Source organism: Gorilla gorilla, chromosome 2, assembly GCF_029281585.2.
Source record: "Gorilla gorilla gorilla isolate KB3781 chromosome 2, NHGRI_mGorGor1-v2.1_pri, whole genome shotgun sequence".
NCBI lineage: Eukaryota > Metazoa > Chordata > Mammalia > Primates > Hominidae > Gorilla > Gorilla gorilla.
This window is the reverse complement of record NC_086017.1, coordinates 184,613,556-184,639,047: the sequence shown is the minus strand read 5'-3', so window position 1 is coordinate 184,639,047 and position 25,492 is coordinate 184,613,556. Positions and strand designations below refer to the sequence as shown.

Genomic DNA, 25,492 nt, shown 5'->3' with positions numbered 1-25,492 from the left:
TTTATGTGTATAAGTAAAAGCCTGTGTAAAGGAATGATTCTTGACAGTTGTTATCATTTCATTATCAGTGAGTGGAACAATAATGCATGAATTTAATAGCGCAGCCCAGCTGCCACGGCTTATCATGCCTATACATAACAGACGGAGGAAATATAGTGGAATATTAGAACTATAGCCTGGAAAAATTCAGAAACCTCAGATCTAGTGGAATATAATTTATGTGCATTTTTCTTTTTTGTTACTCCTATGAGAAAGCCTCAGATTTTTTTCATTTAACCAATATATTTTTATTTAACAGCACTTCTCTAATAAACTTTTGTTCACTTAACAAATATATATTGCCCATCTCACACATTCCAGACAGTATTTTAGGGATTGGATGTACATCAGGGACCTCAACAGACAAAACATGACAATTAAAGTGATTATATAGATGGTTCACGGTACGGGAAAAATATGCATACATATCATATGTGATACAAAAAATAGTGCTGATTCAGAAAATCCCAAGTGCCAGGGGTTTCACTATTTCACAAAATAGAATGCAGTGGTGTATTTCTAAATGTCTGCAAAAATCCAACCATAATGATACCTCCACCCTATCAGTGTTATGCTGACATATTTGTTACATTGTATATATTTGAACTCCTTTCCATCATGGCTTCATATCTTCGATCAATACCATTTGAATTTTTTAAAAATATACTGTAAGTTCTGGGATACATGAGCAGAACGTGGAGGTTTGTTACATAGGTATACACGTGCCATGGTGGTTTGCTGCACCTATCAACCCATCATCTACATTAGGTATTTCTCCTAATGCTATCCCTTCCCTAGCCCTCCACCCCCTGACAGGCCCCAGTGTGTGATGTTCCCCTCCCTGTGTCCATGTGTTCTCATTGTTCAACTCCCACTTATGAGTGAAAACATGTGGTGTTTGGTTTTCCGTTCCTGTGTTAGTTTGCTGAGAATGGTGGTTTCCAGCTCCATCCATATCCCTGCAAAGAACATGAACTCCTCCTTTTTTATGGCTGCATAGTATTCCACAGTGTATATGTGCCACATTTTCTTTATCCAGTCTATCATTGATGGGCATTTGTGTTGGTTCCCAAGTCTTTGCTATTGTGAACAGTGCTGCAATAAACATACATGTTGCAAGTGTCTTTATATTAGAATGATTTATAATACTTCGGGTATATAGCCAGTAATGGGATGGTGGGGCCATTACCCTCAGATTTTTTTTAAAAAAATCTGTTTATCAACCTAGCATAATCTACATTCTCTCCTGACAAAGATTTAAAGAAAGTGTATTTCCACATACTTTGTTAAAGTTGTAAGTTTTCTGAAATGTACATTTTTTTCTATTTCTGCCTTTCTGGCTTCAATTCATCTTTGATAATAAAAACTTTACCGAGGGCCAGGCATGGTGGTTCATGCCTGTAATCCCAGCATTTTGGGAGGTCTAGGTGGGTGGATCACTTGAGGTCAGGGGTTTGAGACCACCCTGACCTGTAACACGGTGAAACCCCGTCTCTACTAGAAATACAAAATTAGCCGGGTGTGGTGGCACATGCCTGTAATCCCAGCTACTTGGGAGGCTGAGGCAGGAGAATCACTTGAATCTGGGAGGCAGAGGTTGCAGTGAGCCGAAATTGCGCCATTACACTCCAGCCTGGGCGACAAGAGTGAAACTCCATCTCAAACAAAACAAAACAAAACAAACAAAAAAAACAACCACACACACACACAAAACTTTGCACAGTTATCAATGACCTCCTTATAGTTAAATATAATAGACAACTTTTATCTTTTATCATATATTGATCCATCAGTATCATTTCAAATTTTTGGTTATTTACACCCTACCTCTTGCAACAATTTCTTTTCCTGGTTTATGTGATACCTCTCCCTCCTGTTCTTTCTAATTCTAGGGACTTCTTGGTCTCCCATGTCTTTAATGTTGAGGTTCCTTAGTTTTCTCTTCTGCGCCCTTTTCCTTTTCATCCTATAGTCTCTTTCTTGATTATAACATGAACTCTGTGATTTAATTTGCCACCTATGTACTGAAAATTACAAATCTGTATATCTAGGCGAAACCTTTTTTTAGCTTATTTTTTTCCTGGTCTTTCTTATAATGGTCTTTCTTTTCATTTCTATTCGGATATCCCACAGATCATTCAAACTCAATGTATCTCAAACTTGTCTCAAGGGACTTTTTTCAAATTAAATTCTTTCCTTGTAGTCCCATTTTCAGGGAATGGAACTGGTAGCCACTATACGGCTACATAGTTGCCCAAGCTAGAATTAGGGTGCTTATTCAGTCCTTTACCCCATTCATGATAGCCAATCAATTACTAGAACCTACCTATTTTATGACATCTACTTTTCTCTGTCATGATTGCCACATCCTTATGTCTGAAATAAATGCATAGTCTTCTTTCTGCTTTCTCTGCTGCTCTCTATAAACCATTCTCCACACAGCAGCCAGAGTAATTCACACACACACACACACACACACACACACACACACACACACACGTAATATAATCTTGGTACTTTACTACTTAAAATTAAATAAGTGCTTCCTTTTTTTTCTTTTTCTTTTTGGAAGAAGGAAATGTCTTCATGATGACTTGGCATGCTATTATGCCTTACCACCTTATTCCACTATTACCCGCAATTCAATGTAATACTCCAGGCACTCAGAACATTCTGTTCCTCAATTATACCACGTTTCTATCCATACTTCAGAATTTTCCATAGGAGTTTTCTCTGAAACATTCATCCTTAACCTCTTAGATGCCTGGCTTCTATATATCACTTAGATTTCATCTAAGATATTATTCCCACTAAGAAGTCTTCCCTGACTTCTATCACTGCACTCAAACCTTGGTTTACTGTCATTCACCTATGTTTCATAACAAATAACATTTTGTTGAACTTATCCTGTATTACAATTCTCTCTGTACTTGTCTCTAAGCTTCATGAGTGCAAAGATTGTGTCTGTTTCTATGCCATTTTATTTTTATCTTCTACTATACTGACTAGCACAGATTTAGAGTTCAATAAACAATTTAAATTGCACATATAAATAAAATAATCATTATCAATCCTATAGAAGTTTTATTTTTAAAAATCCAAGGTTCTTTGGTTACTCTTACAAGAATTTCACTTATAATATCTGGCTTTATTCAATTTCTTTTAGTCGTGTTTCAGAACACAATATTAGAATACGCTTGCTATCTTCTGATAAACTTTTCACTCAGTGGACACTGTCGGAATCATCAAAAATCCTCAAGACAATTACTCAAGAACTGTTTTACCCCAGTGTATATCCTCATAAGTATACATCAGGAGTTTATGTACTGCTTTAAAAAGGCAGAATAATGCTGGGAATGAAAGATTATCTTGAAAAAGCTAAAAGTTCTTTACTAAGTTATGTTAGGGAAGCCCGACATCCAAGTGATAGATTCATTAGCAATACATCCATTTTTGCTATTTTTACAGAACATTGTTAAGTGCTATGCTAATAGACAAAAGTAGAAAATCAGAACATATGTTGTGAAATTAGCTGGAGCTATAAAAGCAACATTTCTGTAGGAAGATTTCTGGTTCAAAAACAGTTTTCTTACATTTTAGCATACAAGAAAAAATTCAATAATATGGTCCTGAAATAAAACAGAATTAAGCTACATCATATCCTCATCTGAGTTGTGCAAAGGCAGGGTAACAAAAGAGCTAGATAAAATGCTGTAAGTAAACACTGAGTTTTCTTCAATACATTCTGCTACACCACCTACTGTGAAATAAAAGTTGAAGACATGGAACCTGGACATGATGGGGTAGGAAAGTAAGAGGAAATACTCAGAACTCTAGACATCAGTCACATCAGCTACAACTATTTAGATAAAAGGATACGTTCTATAGTTACTGAGAATTGAAAAGACAATAGACATGTGGCATGTATTTTCAATCACTATAGAGTATAAATGTCAACTACAGCAAAATATTCTTTAAATATAAAAGACAACTGTATATAAATAATACCAGAGTTGGGAGATGAGACAGTGGTTAGAATGAAAGCCTCTAAAGAGAAGTCCTCATACTGTAAAATACCCCGCACACCACTTATACTAGGTTAAAAGAAACAAAACAAAACAAAACAAAACAAAACAAAAAACAGAAGTTTCTTCCCTAAATAAAATATAAGAAGAAAACTTAAACATCTCACACTATCAGTCCCCCAATATAAGGGTTAGCTTCTTGCCTGTTTACCATAAAGAGACTAATAATCAAATCTGTCTATATCTACAGCGCTTCTAGGAAATGTTTATTTACCTCACTTCTAACCATAAAAGGTGAGCAATGATTAGTGAATATTTGAGGAAATCAAGCAATGGGAATGAGTGGGAGGAAGCCTAAACTAGGCAAATAAAAAAGTTAACTTCCAAAGAGATGAAAACACCCTTTAAAGAACAGAATAAAACTTTTTAAAAGTCTCCCCTTGTATATTTAGAGAAGATCTGCAGAGTCTGCATACATAAAACAAAAAGAGGATTCAACAAAAATGGAGCCACACAAGAATAAGACAGGGCTCTTAGGGGAAACGAATTTTTTCAAAATAAAAATTCAATAGAAGAAATAAAGCTAAAATTTTATAAAATAATTTTAAAATAAACCAATTATATTAAAAATATAAAGTAAATAAGAGAAAACATTTAATGCAGGGGATCAAACAGAGAGGTCCCAGTAACTGATAAATCACAGTTTAAGTATGAGAGAATAAGGGGAGGGATGGATGTAGTAGAAAATTATCAAATAAATATTAGAAGATAATTTCCCTAAGTAAGGGATTTAACTTTTTGGTTGATAGGGTCCATCAAATGCCCAGCAAAAAGAATGAACAAAATCCACATCTATGTACACCTTGTAAAAATTAACATCAAGCTCAAAGGTGACATCACAAATATTTTTAAAGAGAAACAAATAGGTCACCAATGAAGTAAACAGGAATCAAACCAGATTCCAGCAACATTAGATGTATAAAAACAAATAAGACAAAACTTTTGAAGTAATGCACTACAAAAATAATTTATATGTAAAGTGAAACTATCAATTGAGTATGAGGACTGAATAAAGACATTTTTAGATAGGCAAAGAATCAGAAAGTTTACCACTTCTGTTTCCTTTCTTACTAAGTTAATCCCCCTACCTACAAATAATTATATCACTATCTTCAGTTCATCAACTGATACCTTTACAATTTCAAACAGCATAGCTAAACCTTCATTTTGAATTTCATGAATCACAGACAATATGCACTGAATCCCCATTTTATAGAATAAGAAATGATATTAATGTTCCTACCCTCTCTCTTCACCTTCTTTTTTGCACCACTCAAGTCACAAAGCCTTAAATATACCTTTATGTTTACATGGATTAGTTCCAAACTTTCAAATCTAATAAATGTTATTATTACAATAATGACACAAATATAATTTGTTGCAACCTTCAGTCATATACTAGGATTATATTTCATCCCCCATATATTTTGTAGCCCCATGCCTCTATAAGGAAAATACTTTTAGTGTCAATTTAGAATGAATTCTCCTTTTTAGCACTCTATAAATGCCTTCATAATGTTCTTTATTGTGTACAAGCTGTAAAACATTCTTTATATCTTATAGATTCCCTATATACTGTTTCCTAGAGTGTTCTGTCCACTGACCTCTAGGTCAGCAGTACAGCTATCATAGTGGGATTGCATGTCACTGTGCTTGTGTATTTATCATCCTTGATACATCCTGTTTTTTTACCCAAGTACATCTTCAATTAACTTCTTAAGAAAGTGTGATTGTGGGAGAAAGGGTTGGGTGCCAAGAGCAGAGAAAAGGTTGATGGTGTGAATGAACTAAACCCTTCAGTGATATAGCAGGAATAGATACATAATATATAAGTTGATTTAGAAAAAAACGTGTCAACGTGTCATATTAAAATATGCACCAAAGGAGCTAAACACAGAAGCAGAAGTAGTTGTCACTACGGAATAGTGTCTAAGAGGAGGGAGGAGTTTGACAACAAGAACACTTGCTTTTCAATAGAACTTGCAGTCAGTCATTAGCTCTGTTCACCAAACATTCCCTGTTCTCTGACCCCTGAGAACATGGCAGGGCCACACTTCCTGGCCCTGCTTCAGATTTCATGGACCCATGTAAGGAGCCACTGCCAAAGACTTGTTACTGAAAATGACATGTGTCACTTCCAGGTGGAGGGTTTAAGAGCCAATGCATAATGCACAACCTTCTTTTTCTGAAGGCTAAGTTGTTGCATCTGGCCCCTCCTATGACCACAAAAGAGGCAAAACACATAGTGGGCCTCTTTGGATTTTGGAGTCAACATATTCCTCATTTGGATGTGTTACTCTGGCCCATTTACTGAGTGACCTGAAAAGCTGCTAGTTTTGAGTGGGGCCCAGCAAAAGAGAAGGCTCTGTAGCAGATCCAGGCAGCTGTGCAAGCTGCTCTGCCACATGAACCATATGACCTAGCATATTCAACAGTGCTTGAAGTGGCAGTGGCAGACAGGGATGCTGGTTGGAGCCTTTGAATGGTCCCTATAAGGGAATCTCAGCACAGGCCTTTAGGGTTTGGGAGTAAAGCCCTGCCATCCTCTGCAGATGACTACCCTTCTTTTGAGAAACAGCTCTTGGCCTGCTACTGGGCCTTCGTAGAAACTGAACACTTAACCAGAAGCCACCAAATTACCACGTGGTCTGAGCTGCCCATCATAAACTGGGTCTTATCTAACCCAGTAAACCATTATAAAGTTGCCCCACTCAACAGCACTCTATCACTGAGTAGAAGTTATATATATATATATATACACACACACACACACACATATATACGTATGTTATATATACATATATGTTATATATACACATATATAACATATATACATATATAACATATATACATGTTATATATACACATATATGTTATATATGTGTATATAACATATACATATGTGGGTGTTATATATTATATATTATATATGTATATATAACATATACATATATGTGTGTTATATATATTATATATGTTATATATGATATATATAACATATATAACATATACATATATAACATATGTTATAACACGTGTTATATATTATATGTATATATATTTTATATATACATATACATATTTATGTTATATATACATATATGTATATGTATGTACATATGTACATATGTTATATATGCATATATGTATATGTATGTACATATGTACATATGTTATATATGCATATATGTATATGTATGTACATATGTACATATATGTTGTATATGCATATATGTATATGTACATATATACATATGTTATATATGCATATACGTATATGTATGTACATATATACATATATGTACATATACGTATATGCATATATGTACACGTATCTACATATATGTATACGTATATACGTATATACATATATGTATACGCATATACGTATATACATATATGTATACGCATATACGTATATACATATATGTTATATATACCATATATGTATATGTATATACATATATGTATAACATACGTATAACATATATACGTATATGTTACATATACATATACGTATATATGTATATAGATGTTATATATACATATACGTATATATGTATATACATGTTATATATACATATACGTATATATGTATATACATGTTATATATACATACGTATATATGTATATACATGTTATATATACATACGTATATATGTATATACATGTTATATATACATATACATATATGTATATACATGTTATATATACATATACGTATATATGTACATACATATACATACATATACATACATACATGTATATACATACATACATGCATATACATACGTACATGCATATACATAATATAGTATATACATGTACATATGTATATACATGTACATATGTATATGTATATGTATGCATATACATGTGTGCATATATATGTATATGTATGCATATACATGTGTGCATATATATGTATATGTATGTATATGTATGTACATGTACATATATGTATATATAACATATATATGTATATGTATATATAAGATATGTACATGTATATACATATATGTATATACAACATATATAACACATATAACATTATATATAACATATATATATAACATATATAAATGTTTTATATATATGTACACATATATATGATGGAGCCCAAATAGATCCTGACAGCAAAAGTGAGTTGCATAAAGAGGTGACCCAAATGTACATATCCCCACTCTTGCTACACTGCCTTCTTTCTCTCCACCAGCACCTATGGCCTAATGGGGAGTTTCCTACTATCAGATGACAGAGGAAGAAAAGAGCTAGGTATGATTTACAGATGGTCTGCACAATAAGCAGGCACCACCCGAAAGTGGACAAATGTAGCACTACAGGACCTCTGTGGGACACCCTTGAAAGACAGCGGTGAAGGAAATCCTCCCAGTGGGCAGAACTTCAGACAGTTCATCTGATGTTCACTTTTCTTGTAAGGAGGTATGGTCAGATGTGTGATTATATACTAACTCAGGGGCTGTGGCTGATGGTTTGTCCAGATGGTTAGGGACTTGCAAGAAACATGATTGGAAAATTGGTGACAAGGAAATTTGGGGAAGATGTGTGTGGATAGGACTTTCTGAATGAGCAAAAAAAAAAAAAAAAACCATGAAGATATTTGCTCCATGTGAATGTTCACCAAAGGGTGACCCTAGCAGAGGAATATTTTAGTAATTACTGAATAGCATGACCTATTCTGTGGATTCCAGACGGCTTCTTCCTGCAATTACCTAGGGTTGAAGGTTAGGCATGGGCTTCACATATGGATTTCTACTCACAAAGGCCAACTGGCTAGAGCCATCACTGATAGCCTAATCTCCCAGCAGCAGAGACCAACTATGAGTCCCTGACATGACACCACTTCCTCAAGTGACCAGCCAGTTACCTAGTGGTAGGTTAAATGTATTACACTGCTTTCATTATGGAAGAGGCAGCATTTTGTCCTTACTGAAACATACATTTACCCTGGATTTAGATTTGCCTTCTCTGCGCACAACGTTTCTACCAAAGCTATCATCCAATGACTTACACAATGCCTTATTCACTGTTATGATATTCCATACAGCATTGTCTCTGCTCAAGGAACTCACTTCACAGCAAAAGAAGTGCAGCAGTGAGCCCATGCTCAAGGAATTCACTAGTTTTATACGTTTCCCACCACCCTGAAGCAGCTGGTTTCAGAGAATGGTGGAATGGTCTTCTTAAGATTTCGTTACAGTGACAGCTAGCTGGCAATACCTTGCAGGGATGGGGCAAGGTTCTCCAAAAGGCTGTATGCGGTCTGAATCAGCATCCAATATATGGTGCTGTTTCTCCCAGGATTCATGGGTCCGGGAATCAAGGGTGGAAACAGAAGTAGTACCAGTCACTATTACACCACTTACAACATTTTTGCTTCCTATTTCCACAGCTTTATCCTTTGCTGGCCTAGAAGTCTTAGTTTCAGGGAAAGAAATGCTTCCCCTAGGTGACACAACAATTATTCCATTGACCTGGAAGCTAATACTGCCACACAGCCACTCTGAACTCTTTATGCCTTTGAATCAACAGACAAAGAAGGGAGTTACTGTGCTAGTTGTGCTGACTGATTCTGGCTACCAAAGGAAAACTGGAGTGCAGCTCCACAATGGAGGTAAGAAAGAGGATGTCTGGAACATAGGAGATCCTTTAGGGCATCTCTTGATATCACTATGTCCTGTGCATAAAGTCAATGAAAGAGTACACTAACTCAATCCAAGCAGCACTACAAATAGTCCAGACCCTTCAGGAATGAAAGTTTGAGTCACTCCACCAGTAAAGAACCACAGCTAGCTGAGGTGCTTGCTGAAGGCAAAGGGAATACAGAATGCATAGTAGAAGAAAGTAGCCATAAATACCAGCTACAACTATATAACCAGTTACAGAAATTAGGGTTGTAATTGTTATGAGTACTTCTTCATTTTATTATAAATATATTTACACACACACACACACACACACACACACACACACTAAGCAAATACCTTTTTTTCTTCCCTTCTTGTCATGTAACGTAAGATGTACTGACTTTGTATCACAGTATTTAAGTTATGGAATATCAAGGAGAAAAGTTAACATTACTCAAGGACTTTACCTCCTTGTCTATGGAAGGAATTAGCATATTCTCTGTTTGTGTGCAGGAGACTTGTATAATAGTTGGAATTATAACCTAGTTATTGTTTTTATTTGGAGATTAAGTGTGACTTAAGGAGATACATATGGATGTCAAGTTGACAACACGTGGATTTGTGATCATTAATTTTATTTGTCAACCTGACTGAGCCACGAGGTGCCCAGACATTTGGTTAAACATTCTTTTGTGTGTGTCTTTGAGAGTGTTTCTGGGCGAGATTAACAGTGAACTGGTGGACTCAGTAACACAGATTACCTTCTCCAATGTATGTGGGTCTCATCCAATCCACTGCAGGCCTGAAGAGAAGAACAAATGTTGAGTAAGGGAGAAGTCACTCTTTTTGCCTGCCTTCAAACTAGGACATTGGTCTTCTGTTGCTTTTGGACTCAGACTCAGACTGGAAATTACACCATTGGCTCTCTTGTTTCTCAGGCCTTTGGACTCAGATTATAACAACAGTTCTCCTGAGCCTCTAACTTGCTGGCTTCAGATGTTAGGACATGTCAGCCTCTATAATCATGTGAGCCAATTACTTTTAATAAATTTATCTCTCTCTCTACACACACACACACACACACACTCGTGCACACACATATCCCCTACTCTTGGCTTTGATTATCTGGAGAGTCCTGACTAATACATCATGAAAAGAGAGCTAGCTATTATTCAACATTTTTATACAGAGCAAAGCATTAAGTAATTAAAACCATTAAGATAAAGTAGGAATTACATTTTTGCTATGCTAGTTAATGTAAGGTATTGGTTCTCCAACTTCAGTGAGTTTGGAGTAGAGGCCATGTTGGCATGTTAACAAGTACATGAAGATATTCCAATTTAGATAGTCCTTAAACACAACTGAGAATACTGTCTTAATATCTTACTATTTACTCATCAAAACTGAAAAGATTATTTACTTTTTTTCCCCCAGATATTGATGAGCGATTAACTCTCAGTGAACAAAGGTAAGGAAATGGAAGCTGGGAGCTGGGAGTAAGTCAAAGAAAACGGAACATCACAATTAAAATAGAATTAAATCCTCATTAGCAAGGAAGATTAACCATCTCCAGAATAGACTGTGATTAAGAGGTAGCAGAAACTAAGAGTTATGCCTGATCACCTCTTGGAAGAACTTAGTAGCTGGTGAGACATTTGCTGGATCAGTTGTCAGCTTCCCATCCTCACAGATACCAGAAGGGGAAGACAGGAATCATCAGAAAAGGATTCCCTAAGCCAGTCAAGTTTCCTAAGGCTCCCACCCACCCAAAAAGCACAATCCAAGAGGCAACTTGGTTTATACTTTCTAACCTCATGGGGGACCACTCCCTGATGCTGTGCTTTGCTGTGTAAAACTTCTGAGACTGAGGTTTCTCTTGTTTTATCACATGACTGCAAATGAGTTAATATGTCTCAGACAGTGAGACCTGACTTGATGACAGTGAATGTTTTCTCAGTTCTATCAAAATTCATCTGTGCATGCCCTTGCCTGTATTTAAATCACGCGCCCTATTTCGAAGCAAAAAATACTATGACCATTTGATCTTCTGTTTTTCCTACTTATTTTGACAATAGAAAACCAAACGCTTGCAATGGTTACTGAATAAACGATAATGAAATGTAACCAACTATTACAAACGTATAAATCCATTATTAAAAGTGGGTCTTGTTCATCAAAAGTGAGTCAACATCTTATGGTCACTGTTTATACTAGTTTGATCCTCTCACTCTAGATGTGGTGTCTGATAATCTGAGCAGCCTAGATACAATTCTCCTTGCATTTTTTCCTCTTTTTTACATATTACTAAGGCTCAGAGCACTGTCTATAGTCCTGCCACTTATGATCTGATATCTGAATATAGCAGGGAATAATGTGGGTGTTTGGCTGAGAGACAGAATGCACGCTACTTAATAAGTGAGTTCTGTTACACTGCTGCATCACAAAGCAAAACTTATCACGTAGCCATGCAAAAAGGAATGTTGTATTTAATGCAGGATATTTTTCACAACATCAAAAGTGCCCTCATATGTTAACAAATTTCCTTGAGCAAACAGTTTTTTCCATATTAGGAACACTATATTTCATAGCTCATTGTCTTTCCACTTTACTTTGATGTAAAGAAGGTCAGCACCAAATTTGAAGTCTGTTCCAACTCACTGTCTTCTGATTTGTATCCTTGTGGACTAACCATATGCCTGAAATATCTGTTTTTTTTTCTACTCTTATTTCCCTTTACTCTATATTTTTAATCTATCCATTTTCATTCTGTTAAATTGTATGTGTTTTTGAAATGGGCACTCTCAGCATGCCCTGTGATTGGGGGAGAGTGGTATTATTCTCTGTAAGTTATTAGTGCTTTTGTTCCCTTCAGTGTTTGCAAAGAACATAACAGCTGCTTACTAATAAAAGTAATGATAGTTAAGGAAATTTGAATTTATTTATTAATCAATTAAAAGCATGAATCAAGGCATTATGTTGAATGTTGCAGGGGGTGGGGAGCTCCACCAGAGTTGGGCAGGTGTGAGGAAAGGAAATGTGGAAACTGATTTAAAACTTAAGTTTTAGGTAGAAGCCAACTTGGATTTGAATCCTGGCTCTGCCACTTCGTACTGGTGTGGCCTTGGGTAATTACTGTCTTAGCCTTAATTTCCCACTTCTTTATGTCCTTTAGACATTTAAATTGAGACAAAGAAATTAGAAAACTTAGTAGGGAATAGGTTTGCCATTCATTTTAGTTGATTCTTACTATTATAGCTCCTGCCCTAGAAAGCGTAAGATTTAGAGAGCAATAATTCATGTATACAAGAGTATAGTTTAAGGGCATATGTAATAATTGCCATGAAACCGGCATAAGCAAAGTGCCATGGGGGGAAGAGAGACAGAAAGAAATGATTGAAGACAGAGACCCAGCTGGGGCCAGTTTGAAGAAAAGCCCCCAGTGATTTGAATGAAGGGCAACCTAATGAATTTGATAATATATAGTAAAGGTACATCAAGAATCCGAGTAGAAGGGCAAATTGAACGTGATTTATAATTTCAAGATAAAGTGAAAACACTATTAAGAAATTAATAATGAGGACATATACTTAAACTATTTGCAAAAGAATCTATCTGAAAAGTAATATGTTGTTTATGTGGCCACCAATTAGGATATGAAATTACATTATAGTTGTTTTAAAATAGCTAGCATTTGCTATGGAATTAATATGTACCAGAAGACTGTTAGACACATAAACAACCTACAAGGTAAGCATTATCCCCATTTTCCTGATCAGGAATAAGACTGAATAAGCTTAAGTACTTTAATTAAAGTCACTTAGCAAATGGTGCCATGAAGATGTTTTCTGGCTAAAAAGCCCATGTTCCAAAGCCTTTCTTTTCTTTTTTTGAGTCAGAGTCTCATTGTGTGACCCATGCTGGAGTGCAGTGGCACGATCACGGCTCACTGCAGCCTCCACCTCCTAGGCTCAAGCAATCTTCTCACCTCATCCTCCCAAGTAGCTGAGACTATAGGCACGCACCACAAGGTCTGGTTAATTTTTGTGTTTTTAGTAGAGATTGGGTTTTGCCATGTTGGCCAGGCTGATCTTGAACTTCTGAGCTCAAGAGAGCTGCCTGCCTCGACCTCCCAAAGTGCTGGGATTATAGGCACGTGCCACCGAGCCCGGCCCCAAAACCTTTCTACATGATCAACCTTGCTTCTATACGTAATTGTATCCTAAGGATATTTTTTGATGATTGTGTCAAACATGTCGTTTGGTCATTCATTTTCATGGAGAGTGGGTCTGTCATACAGGATTTCACAACCTTTCTCTGAGAGAGCCATGGGAGAACTTCCATAAATAAGATTACGGGCTTTATTTTCCAGAAGAACCAAGTGATCCTAAGACCTGCCACATCTCAGAGAATGGGGAGTTGCCTGCATACTCATGGGGTAATAAATAACTCAATTATTTTCTGTGTTTTCCCAGTCATTACAGCTTATAACAGTGTTAATTGCTATGAAATCTCTGTTAAACTGGGCATGCATCTCTGTAGAATTCTGAGGAATTAAAAATTCTTTAATTTGAGAAAAATTATGAAGAAAACAATCTGTAAGTAAAGGGGATAAGTAAACACCTTCCAATGTTTGCTTTTTTAACTTTTCTAATACAGATTTAATTGAAGTATAACAGTTTTGTGTGAGTTATCCAATAATAACTAAGCTCTAATCAGAAATTGAAAATAATGTAAGGTTGTTCTAAAGATTAAGTCTAATAATTACCATTATGCTAGAATAAATAATGGTATGATTGCCAAAATAGCATTTCTAAATAACTACAGGAAAGGACCATGGGACTTATTCTGGTCAGTGAATCAAGAATACGCATGCAAAATTAATCAGCTGGAGGCCACAGCATTTCATTTTTAATGCAAGATCCCTAGAGTTCTCTTTCCCTCTATCCCACTGTTGGCAGTCTTTAGAATATGGTTGCTCCATCAACTTGGGTTCAGGAGTAAGGAGATATCGAGCAGAACTTTCAGCCAACCTGCAATAAACATGGAGTATCAGGGAGAATAAGTATTTGTAGTTGTGAGTCACTAAGGTTTTGTGATTATGACTGTGGCATAACCTATACCAACAATGTCCAATACAAATAAAATGTGAGCCGCATATGTAATTTTAAATTTTTAAGTGGCCAACCTTAGAAATAAAAAAGAAACAAATGTAACCAGTTACATTTCAAGTGTTCCGCAGCCACACATCACTAGTGACTACTCTATTGGACTTTGCTTATTATGATGAAACAGACAATTTATAGTATCTCCTTAATCACGAAGATTTCTTCAAGAAACACACATATACAAGTAAGACAAGTGGCTTAGAAATAGGAAGGAGTTGGTAAATTCTGGTTTGCTTTAAGATGACTATGGGTTATCCTAGTGGATATGTTCACTAGGCTATACGAAAATGCAAAATAAAGAAGGCATAGAACATTAGGAATATGAAGGTAATTACAATTATCCTTTACATTTCCAATCCTGGAAAATAGCTATACCTTGAAATAGCCACAATTTGCCCTAAGAGACCAAATAATATATGTGGTTTTCTTTAACAGATGTATCTCAAAGAGATGGCATCAAATATCTACCATTCTCTAGGGTCCTGGAACTGAAAGATGTATATAGCAAATGAAGAGAGACTTTTAAACATATCTAAAGCAATCAAGAGTGAAAGAAAGACAAGAACAGAGTAAAAGCTCTGGGATTTTAACAAGAAATGATTATTAGTGACATTTGGAAGTATAGCTTTGGCGAATTCATGAGTTAAGAGGCCAAATTAAAGGAAATTCAAAGGAAATCTAGTGAAGAGGAAATTGAAGCAATGAGTGAAGGCAATAGTAATAGTGGGAGTTGAAATGCACTTCTATAAAATAGAACTCCACTTTGGCTGAAGAGCCCGGGGAAACTTAATAAGAGAAAACAGCCATTTGTGGGTCTGTGTAAAGCTAATAATGAAATGCAGGATTTTACAAGGAGATGAGTGGCATGAGGGCAAAAAAGAGCAGAGGACTTAGAAAAGGATCAAATATCCTCGCTGGAGGCTTAAAAGAATCAAATGTAAGGTAGAGCTTTAGACTGGCTGCCAATCAAAGGTGAAATCTTTGATCTGTTGAGAATTACATGTTTAAATAATTGGTTACCTTAACTTTGAATATAAAGCATGAGATTTATAGGTAGCTGAAAGTTTAGCTGGAATAAAGAATATGAGAACTTGACTGACTAATAACATGATTTCCATAGAAGTGTGTGTGTGTGTGTGTGTGTGTGTGTGTGTGTATTTCACACAGGTAAAAACAAATACAATTTTTAAGAAAAATAAAAGTGAATAAAAATCAAGTTCATCATATGTGCTAGAAATAGCTTTCAAAAGGAATAAAAATCTAAATAGAAGTAAAGATTTTTTTCTAAAAATTGAATATCATAAAGGTTTCTTGTACTTTTAAACATCCTAGAGAATAAGCAATAATATAAAATTTTTAAAAATTGCAATGTCCATCACAGCACCATGTTATTTTGCTTATACACTATTTTTCTACATTTATACCAAACTTTAAAGTTCTTGAAAAATCAAGGTCTCCAAGTGCTATGCCTCTATATGTTTTCACCAATTTTCTTGGCATCAAAGTATTTGAGGAAATAATAGCAATAAAAAGGCAAAATAAAATAGTTACCTAGATTTGTATGCTTAAACATAAAATTTATGGAGTGCATGTTAGTTTAAAGAAAAGTAAGTGTCACAATACACAGTCATATATTTTTTTCTAAGAAAGTAATTGTATATTCTAAAAATGAAGAGCAGAGTAGGTCAAAGACTAGCAAAAATGAAAGTGAGAATTTTAGAAGAAAGAACGATTTTAAAAGCTTCAGAAAATGGTAGAACTGGAAAATTATGTCAATTAAAGCAAAGCCCAAGAAAACCCAAAATACTTTTAAAAACTCATTTTAAAAAATGAGCATTGAACAGTAAAAATAATTTTAACTAAAGCAAAGAGCATTTAAATATAAACTAAATGACAAAAGAAAAATGATGAAGTATAAAGAGCCTAGAAAGTAATTATTTAAACTCTGTTTTCAGAATTAAAACAAAAGAGCAGGCATTTGCTCAGCATCAAATCAGATATTTTAGTGGAAAGGTGAAAAATTAAAGAACCATCAGATTAACACTTTAAATAACAACTCAATAATGTTTTCTCTGCTGATAGAAGACCAACGCCAACAGCTTTCAATAAAAAGTACTAAATTAAGTAAATACGATGAAAATTTTTAATTCACTCATATGGTTAAATATCTGTAAGTAATTTAACTAAACTCACCTCAGAAAATTACCCTCACGAATAGCTTTTATGTTTGAGGGTGATATCTACTACTTTCCAACAGAAAATATCTCTCCCCTAGGTGAGTTTAACTTCTGTTTCATTCATCCACACCCTCTCTCTTCCAGGACGACAACACATAGAACTCATCAGTTTCCTTTATTCCTTCCCCTCATTGACCAAATGGGGATCATAATACCTACCTCAGAGTCACAGTGGGAATGAAAACAAGGCTGGTGCAACTAGGCACACAGAAAGTGCCCCATAAGGTTGGGCATGGTGGCTCACGCCTGTAATCCCAGCACTTTGGGAGGCCGAGACAGCAGGATCACTTGAGGTCAGGAGTTCGAAACTAGCCTGGCCAACATGGTGAAACTTCGTCTCTACTAAAAATACAAAAATTAGCCGGGCATGTTAGTGTGTAACTGTACCAGCTACTCAGGAGACTGAGGCAGGATAATTGCTTGAACCCAGGAGGCGGGGGTTGCAGTAAGCCGAGATCGCGCCACTGCACTCCAGCCTGGGTGACAGAGTAAGACTCCATCTAAAAAAAAAAAAAAAAAAAAGGAAAAGAAAGTGTTCCATAAGTTAGGAACATGGGAGTTGGTGAATTACCTAGTCCATTTCTACACCACTGACACCTGACCACTCCACCCAGGGCTAGAGGCCGGTCAACCCAACCAGCCAACTCCACCACAGCTAATACCAGCCTCACGCACATCCTGAAAGGTATCCTCCCCTTCTCTACATAAACTAGCAACATTACTGCATTGACGAACAGGTTAGTCACAAAGCCGTCTTTATTGGGTGGAACAAAGAGGTTCCACCCCAAAACCGTTCCTACTGAGAGCTGAGGGTCAGGCATTTCCCACCGCATTCAGCTGCACTGTGGCCTAGAGATAGATGGACAAACGGTGTGGATCTGAACTAAGAGTCACAAGCCCTCAGGACAGGGGTGTGATAAACAGATCAAGTTCTTGCCGATCTAGGGCATGCAGCTGGTGCAGCCTCTTCAACCCCAGCAAAGATCTCAGTGCATTTAACCAGGAGCCCCCACTGTCACCCCCTTAAGTCTGGTGCTTGTGCTCTTCATTGGAGTATTCATGGGCAAGCCAGGTGGCCCAGATCTGCCCATCTGTGTCCCCCCTTCACTCCGAACAGGGCTGCCCAGCCCATCGCATGAAACAACAGAGAGCACCTCACAGTAAACAAGTGTCAAGTACGTACTCACCTGCTTTTGCGCTGCTGGCTCTTACTCGGAAGTGCCACCTACTGGCCGGTAGGTCAAACCACACAGTGCAATATAAAACCTGCCAACAGAAGTGCACAGGACCAGAGAAGCAAAGCCAAAAGGCCCCTACCTAACATACTGTGCAGTCACACCCTCAAGGTGGGGTGAGAAATAAATAAAATATAGATTTTTAAAGTTCCATCCAAACAAAAGTAACTTCAAAAGCAAGAAGTGTCAGCTTCCCTAGATGAGAAGGATCCAGAATAAGAATTCTGGTACCATGTAAAATCTGAATGCTGTGAAACCATCAAAGGATCACACTAGCTCTCTAGCAATGGACCCTAACCAAAATGAAAATTTGGAAATTACATAAAAATTCAAAGTATAGATTGTAAGAAAATTCAATGAGATCAAAGAAAGGGTCGAAAACCAACACACAGAAACCCTAAAAGCAACCCAGGAAATCAAGGAAGAGATAGATGTCTTAAAAACAAAAACAAACAGAACGTTTGGAAATGAAAAATCCACTTAAATGAGTTCAAAATATAGTTGAAAGCTTTAAGAGTAGACTAGACCAAGCAGAAGAAATCATTTCAGAGCTCGAAGATTGGTCTTTCAAATTAACCCAGTTAGACAAAAGTAAAGAGAAAATATTTTTTAAAAAATAAACAAAGCCTTGGAGAAATATGGAATTATGTGAAGTGACCAAACCTATGAATTATAGTTACTCCTGAGAGAGAAGAAGAAAAACTAAGAAATGTGGAAAACATATTTGAAGGAATAATGCAGGAAAATTTCCTTGATCTTGCTAGAGATGCAGAAATTCAGATACAATAAACTGAGAAAACAACTGGATGTTACCTATACAAGATGAATATCATCAAGTCATATAGTTATAAAGCTATGCAAGGTCAATGTAAAATAACAAATATTAAAAGCAGCTAGAGAGAAACATCAAATCCCCTATAAAAGGAATCTCATCAGACTGCAAACTTCTCAGCCAGAAGACATTGAGACCTATTTTTAGTCTCCTTAAAGAAAAAATTTTGTCAGTCAAGAGTTTTATACCCTGCCAGACTAAGCTTCATAAATGAAAGGGAAATAAAGTCATTTCCAGACAAGCAAACACTAAGGGAATTCATCACCACTACACTGAACCTACAAGATATGCTCAAAGGTGTTCTAAACATGGAAATGAAAGGACAATACTCATCGTCATAAAAGGACATGTAAGTACAAAGCTCATAGAAGACCCTATAAAGCAATTACACAATTGAGACTTCAAAGCAACTAGCTAACAACACTATTATGGGAATAAAACCTTGCATATCAATATTAACCTTGAACACAAATGACCTAAATGCTCTACTTAAAAGATGGAGTGGCAAATTGGATTTAAAAAAACTAAAGCAACGTCAACAACAACAAAAACAAGACCCAACCATCTGCTGCCTTCAAGAGATTCACCTAATGCCTAAAGTCACCTACAGATTCAAAATAAAGGAAACTACCCATGTAACAGAGGGTTAATAACCAGAATATATAAGGAGCTCAAACAACTCTATAGGAAAAGAAATCTAATAATATAATTTAAAAATGGGGCTGGGCACAGTGGCTCACGCCTGTAATCCCAGCACTTTGGGAGGCTGAGGCGGGCAGATCACGAGGTCAGGAGATCGAGACTATCCTGGCTAACATGGTGAAACTTTGCCTCTACTAAAAATACAAAAAATTAGCCGGGCGTGGTGGCGGGCGCCTGTAGTCCCAGCTACTTGGGAGGCTGAGGCAGGAGAATGGTGTGAACCCGGGAGGTGGAGCTTGCAGTGAGCTGAGATAGTGCCACTGCACTCCGGCCTGGGTGAAAGAGCGAGACTCTGTCTCAAAAAAAAAAAAAAAAAAAAAAAAAAAAAGAAAAATGGACAAAAATTCTGAATAGATATTTCTCAAATGAAGACATACAAATGGCAAACAATTATATTTAAAGGTATTCAACGTCACTGATCATCAGAGAAATGCAAATCAAAACTATGATGAGATACTTTTTCACCTCAGTTAGAGTGGCTTTTATCCAAAAATCAGGCAATTACAAATGCTGGCATGGATGTGGAGAAAAGGGAACCCTCATACAATGTTGCTGTCAAGGTTCTCCACTGTGGAGAACGGTGTAGAGGTTCCTCAAGAAACTAAAAATAGAACTAGGTATACACTCTAAGGAAAAACAATCAGCATATCCAACAGATATCTGCATTCCCATGTTTATTGCAGCACTATTCACAATAGCCAAGATTTAGAAGCAACCTAAGTGTCCATTAGGAGATGAATGGATAAAGAAAGTGTGGTACATATACACAATGGAATACAATTCAGCCATAAAAACGAATGAGATCCTGACATTTGCAACAGTATAGATGGAAGTGGAAGTCATTATGTTAAGTGAAATAAGCCAGGTACAGAAAAACAAACTTTGCATGTTCTCACTTATTTGTGAGAGCTAAAAATTAAAATAATTGAACTCATGAAGACAGAGAGTAGAAGGATGGTTAGCAGAGGCTGGAAAGGGTAGTGGGGAAAGTGGGCATATTTAATAGGCACAAAAAATTGTTAGAAAGCGTGAATAAGACCTAATATTTTCTAACATAGCAGGGTGACAACAGTCAAAAATACTTTAATTGTACATTTAAAAATCACTAAAAGAGTATAATTGGATTGTTTGTAACACAAAGGATAAATGCTTGAAGCAACAGATACCCCATTTACTCTGATGTGATTATTATGTATTGGATGCCTATGTCAAAATATCTCATGAAACCCATAAATATGTACACCTAATATGTACCCACAACAATTTAAACATTTTAAAAAATACAAAGGGATAGAAAAAGATAAATCACACAAATGGAAATTTAAAAATTAAAAAATGAAGAGCAGTAGCCATTCTTATATCAAACAAAACAGATGTTAAGCCAACAACAGTTAAAAAAAAAGACAAGGAAAGGCATTATATAATGATACAGCACTCAATGCAACAAGATTTAACTATAAATATATATATTCCCAACGTAGGAGTACCGAGGTTTACAAACCAAATACTACTAGACCTAAGAAAACAGACTGAAAGCAATTCAATAATACAGAAGTAGGGACTTCAACACCCCACTGACAACAGTACACAGACCCATAGATACTAAATATCTATGGATCTAATAGATATTTACAGAACATTCTCCCCAACAACAACAGAATATACATTTTGCTCATTTGTGCATGGTACATTTTCCAAAATTGAGCATATTTTTGGCCATAAAGAAAAGCTCAATAAATTCAAAAAAATAAAAATCATATCAACTATCTTCTTGGACCACAGTGGAATAAAATTAGAAATGAATACCAGAAAGGAACTCTGAAAACTACTCAAGTACAAGAAAACTAAGTAACCTGCTCCTGAATGACTTTTGGGTAAACAACAAAAGTAAGACAGAAATCAAAAAACATTTTTGAAATGAATGAAAATAGAGACACAACATACCAAAACCTCTGGGATACAGCAAAAGCAGTGATAAGAGAAAAGCTTATAGCATTAAATGCCTAAATCAGAAAGACAGAAAGATCTCAAATTAACAACATAATGTTGCACCTCAAGGAACTAGAAAAACAAGAATAATTCAAACCCAAAGCTAGCAGAAGAAAAGAAATAACAAGGATCAGAGCACAATTAAATGAGACTGAAACCTAAAAAAGATATAAAAGATCAATGAAACAAAAAGTTTGTTCTTAGAAAGGATAAATTTCTAGGTTAACCAAGAAAAAAAGAAGATTCAAATGAGAACATACCAGAAATGATAAAAGTGACATTAAAACTCATACCACAGATATACAAAGATCATCAAGGAATACTATGAATGCCTCCATGTGCACAAACTAGAAAACCTAGAGGAAATGGATAAATTCCTGGAAACATAAAACCTCCCAAGATTAAAGAAGAAAAAAATAGAAATCCTGAATAGATCAGTAATGTGTCACAAAATCAAATCAGTAATAAAACATCTTCCAACAACAACAACAACAACAACAAAAAACCCACCCAGGACCAGACAGATTCACAGCCAAATTTTACCAGACATAAAAGGAGCTGGTACCAATTTTACTGAAACTATTTCAAAAACTCAAGAAAGAATAATTCCTCTCTAACTAAAAACCTGAGGAAGAAGTATTCCTCCTATAACTAGTCTATAAAACCAGTAACCCTCTGATCAGGTAAGAACACAACAGCAACAAAAAACTGTAGGACGATATCCCTGATGAAAAGACAAGCAAAATCCTCAGCAAAATACTAGCAAACTGAATCCAACAGTACACCAAAAAGATAATTCATCATGATTGGGGGCAGGGGTTTTTATTACAGGAATGCAAGGATGGTTCACATATGCAAATCAATAAATGTGATCCATCACATAAACACAATTAAAAACCAAAACTATATAATCATCTCAATAGATGCAGAAAAAGCATTTAATAAAATCCAGCATCTCTTCATGATAAAAACCCACAACAAACTAGGCATTGAAGAAACATACTTCAAAACAGTAAGAACCATATATGAAAAACCCACAACCAACATCGTAATGAATGGGCAAAAACTCAAAGCGTTCTTCCTAAGAACTGAAATAAGACAAGAATATTCACTCTCACCACTACTATTCAACACAGTACAAGGAGTGCTAGCCAGAGCAAACAGGCAAGAGAAAGAAATAAAAGACATCCTAATTAGAAAAGGGAAGCCAAGTAATCTCTGTTTGCTGATAACATGATTGTATACCCGGTCAACCCTTAAGATTCGTCTGCAAAATTCCTAGACTTGATAAATGACTTCATTAAAGTTTCAGGATACAAAATCTATGTACAAGAATCAGTAGCATTTCTACACAACAATAATGTCCAGGCTGAGAGTCAAATCAAGAACACAATCTCATTTACAATAGGCACAAAGAAAATAAAATATCTAGGAATATAGCTAACCAAGGAGGTGAATCATCTCTATAAGGAAAACTACAAAAGGCTGATGAAAGAAATTATATGAGGCCGGGCACAGTGGCTCACACCTGTAATCCCAGCACTTTGGGAGGCTGAGGCGGGCAGATCACGAGGTCAGGAGATCGAGACCATCCTGGCTAACATGGTGAAACCCCATGTCTACTAAAAATACAAAAAAAAAAAAAAATTAGCTGGGCGTGGTGGTGACTGCCTGTAGTCCCAGCTACTCGGGAGACTGAGGCAGGAGAATGGCATGAACTTGGGAGGCAGAGCTTGCAGTGAGCCAAGATCGTGCCACTGCACTCCAGCCTGGGTGACAGAGAGTGACTCTGTCTCAAAAAAAAAAAGAAAGAAAGAAATTATATGAGAAAACATCTCATGCTCATGGATGGGAAGAATCAATAGTGTTAAAACGACCATACTCTCCAAAGCAATCTACAGATTAAATGCAATTCCTATCAAACGGCCAATGCCATTTTTCACAGAATTATAAAAAGCAATCACAAATTTCATATGTAATCAAAAACGAGCCTAAATAGCTAAAGCAATACTAAACAATAAGAAAAAATCTGGAGGCATCATATTACCTGACTTCAAATTATAGCATAAGGCTATAGTAACTAAAACAGCATGGTATTGGTACAAAAATGGACACATAGACCAATGGAACAGAACAGAGAACCCAGAAATAAAGCCACATATCTATAACCCACTCATCTTTGACAAAGTTGACAAAAATAAACAATGGGAAAAGGATATCTTATTCAACAAATGGTGATCGGAAAACTGGCTAGCCATATGCAAAAGAATAAAATTGGATCCTTATCTCTCATCATATACAAAAATTAACTCAAGATGGATAAAATATTTAAACATAAGACCTGAAACTACAAAATTTCTAGAAGAAAAACTCGGAAAACTCCTCTGGATATGGGCCTATGCAAAGAGTATGATGAAGATCCCAAAGGCAAATGCAACAAAAACAAAAATAGACAAATGATATTTAATTATACTAAAAAGCTTCTGCACAGAAAAATAAATATTCGACACAGTGAATAGACAATGTGCAGAGTGAGGGAAAATATTTGTGTATTATGCATTTATAAGGAATTCAAATATCTCAATGATAACAACAACAAAAACAAATAACCTCATTTTTTAGAATGTGGGTAAAGGACATGAAGAGACATTTTTCAAAAGAGGACATACAACTGTCCAACATGCATATAAAAAATGCTCAATATAACTAATCATTAGAGAAATGCAAATTAAAACCACAAGGTGATATAACCCTACACCAATAAGAATGGCTATTACTACAAAGTCAAAAAACAGCAAAGATGTTGGCATGGATGAGGAGAAAACAGAACACTTATACTCTGTTGGTGAGAATGTAAATATAGTTAAACCCATATGAAAAACTGTAGGGAGAGCTCTCAAAGGACTAAAATCGGAACTGCCATTCAACCCAGAAATCCCACTACTGGGTATCTACCCAAAGGAAAAGAAATAATTGTATTTAAAAAATAACAACAATGGCCAGGCAGGGTGGCTCACACCTGTAATCCCAGCACTTTGGGAGGCCAAGGTGGGTGGATCACTAGGTCAGGAGATCGAGACCATCCCGGCTAACATGGTGAAACCCCGTCTCTACTAAAAATACAAAAAAAATTAGCTGGGTGTAGTGGCGGGCACCTGTAGTTCCAGCTACTTGGGAGCCTGAGGCAGGAGAATGGCGTGAACCTGGGAGGCAGAGCTTGCAGTGAGCCAAGATCATGCCATTGCACTCCAGCCTGGGCGACTGAGCAAGACTCTGTCTCAAAACAACAACAACAACACCTGTATGCATATGTTCATTGCAGCACTATTTGCAAGAGTAAAGTGATCCAATCTAAGTATCTAAGTGTCCATCAGTGGTGGACTGGATAAAGAAAATGTGGTATGGATACACCATGGAATACTGTGTAGCCATAAAAAAGAATGAAATAGTGTCATTTGCAGTGACATGAACAGGGCCAGAGGCCATTACCCTACGTGAAATAACTCATAGACAAAAGAATCAATGTATAACGCATGTTCTCATCTACGAGTGGGAGGTAA

General features: G+C 36.1%; 1 protein-coding gene across 19 annotated transcripts in view; it reads right to left on the bottom strand.

The window, feature by feature from the left end:
- The window catches only part of NLGN1 (neuroligin 1), an 887,779-nt gene that overhangs the window by 734,258 nt on the left and 128,029 nt on the right, over positions 1-25,492 (bottom strand). The window lies entirely within an intron of this gene.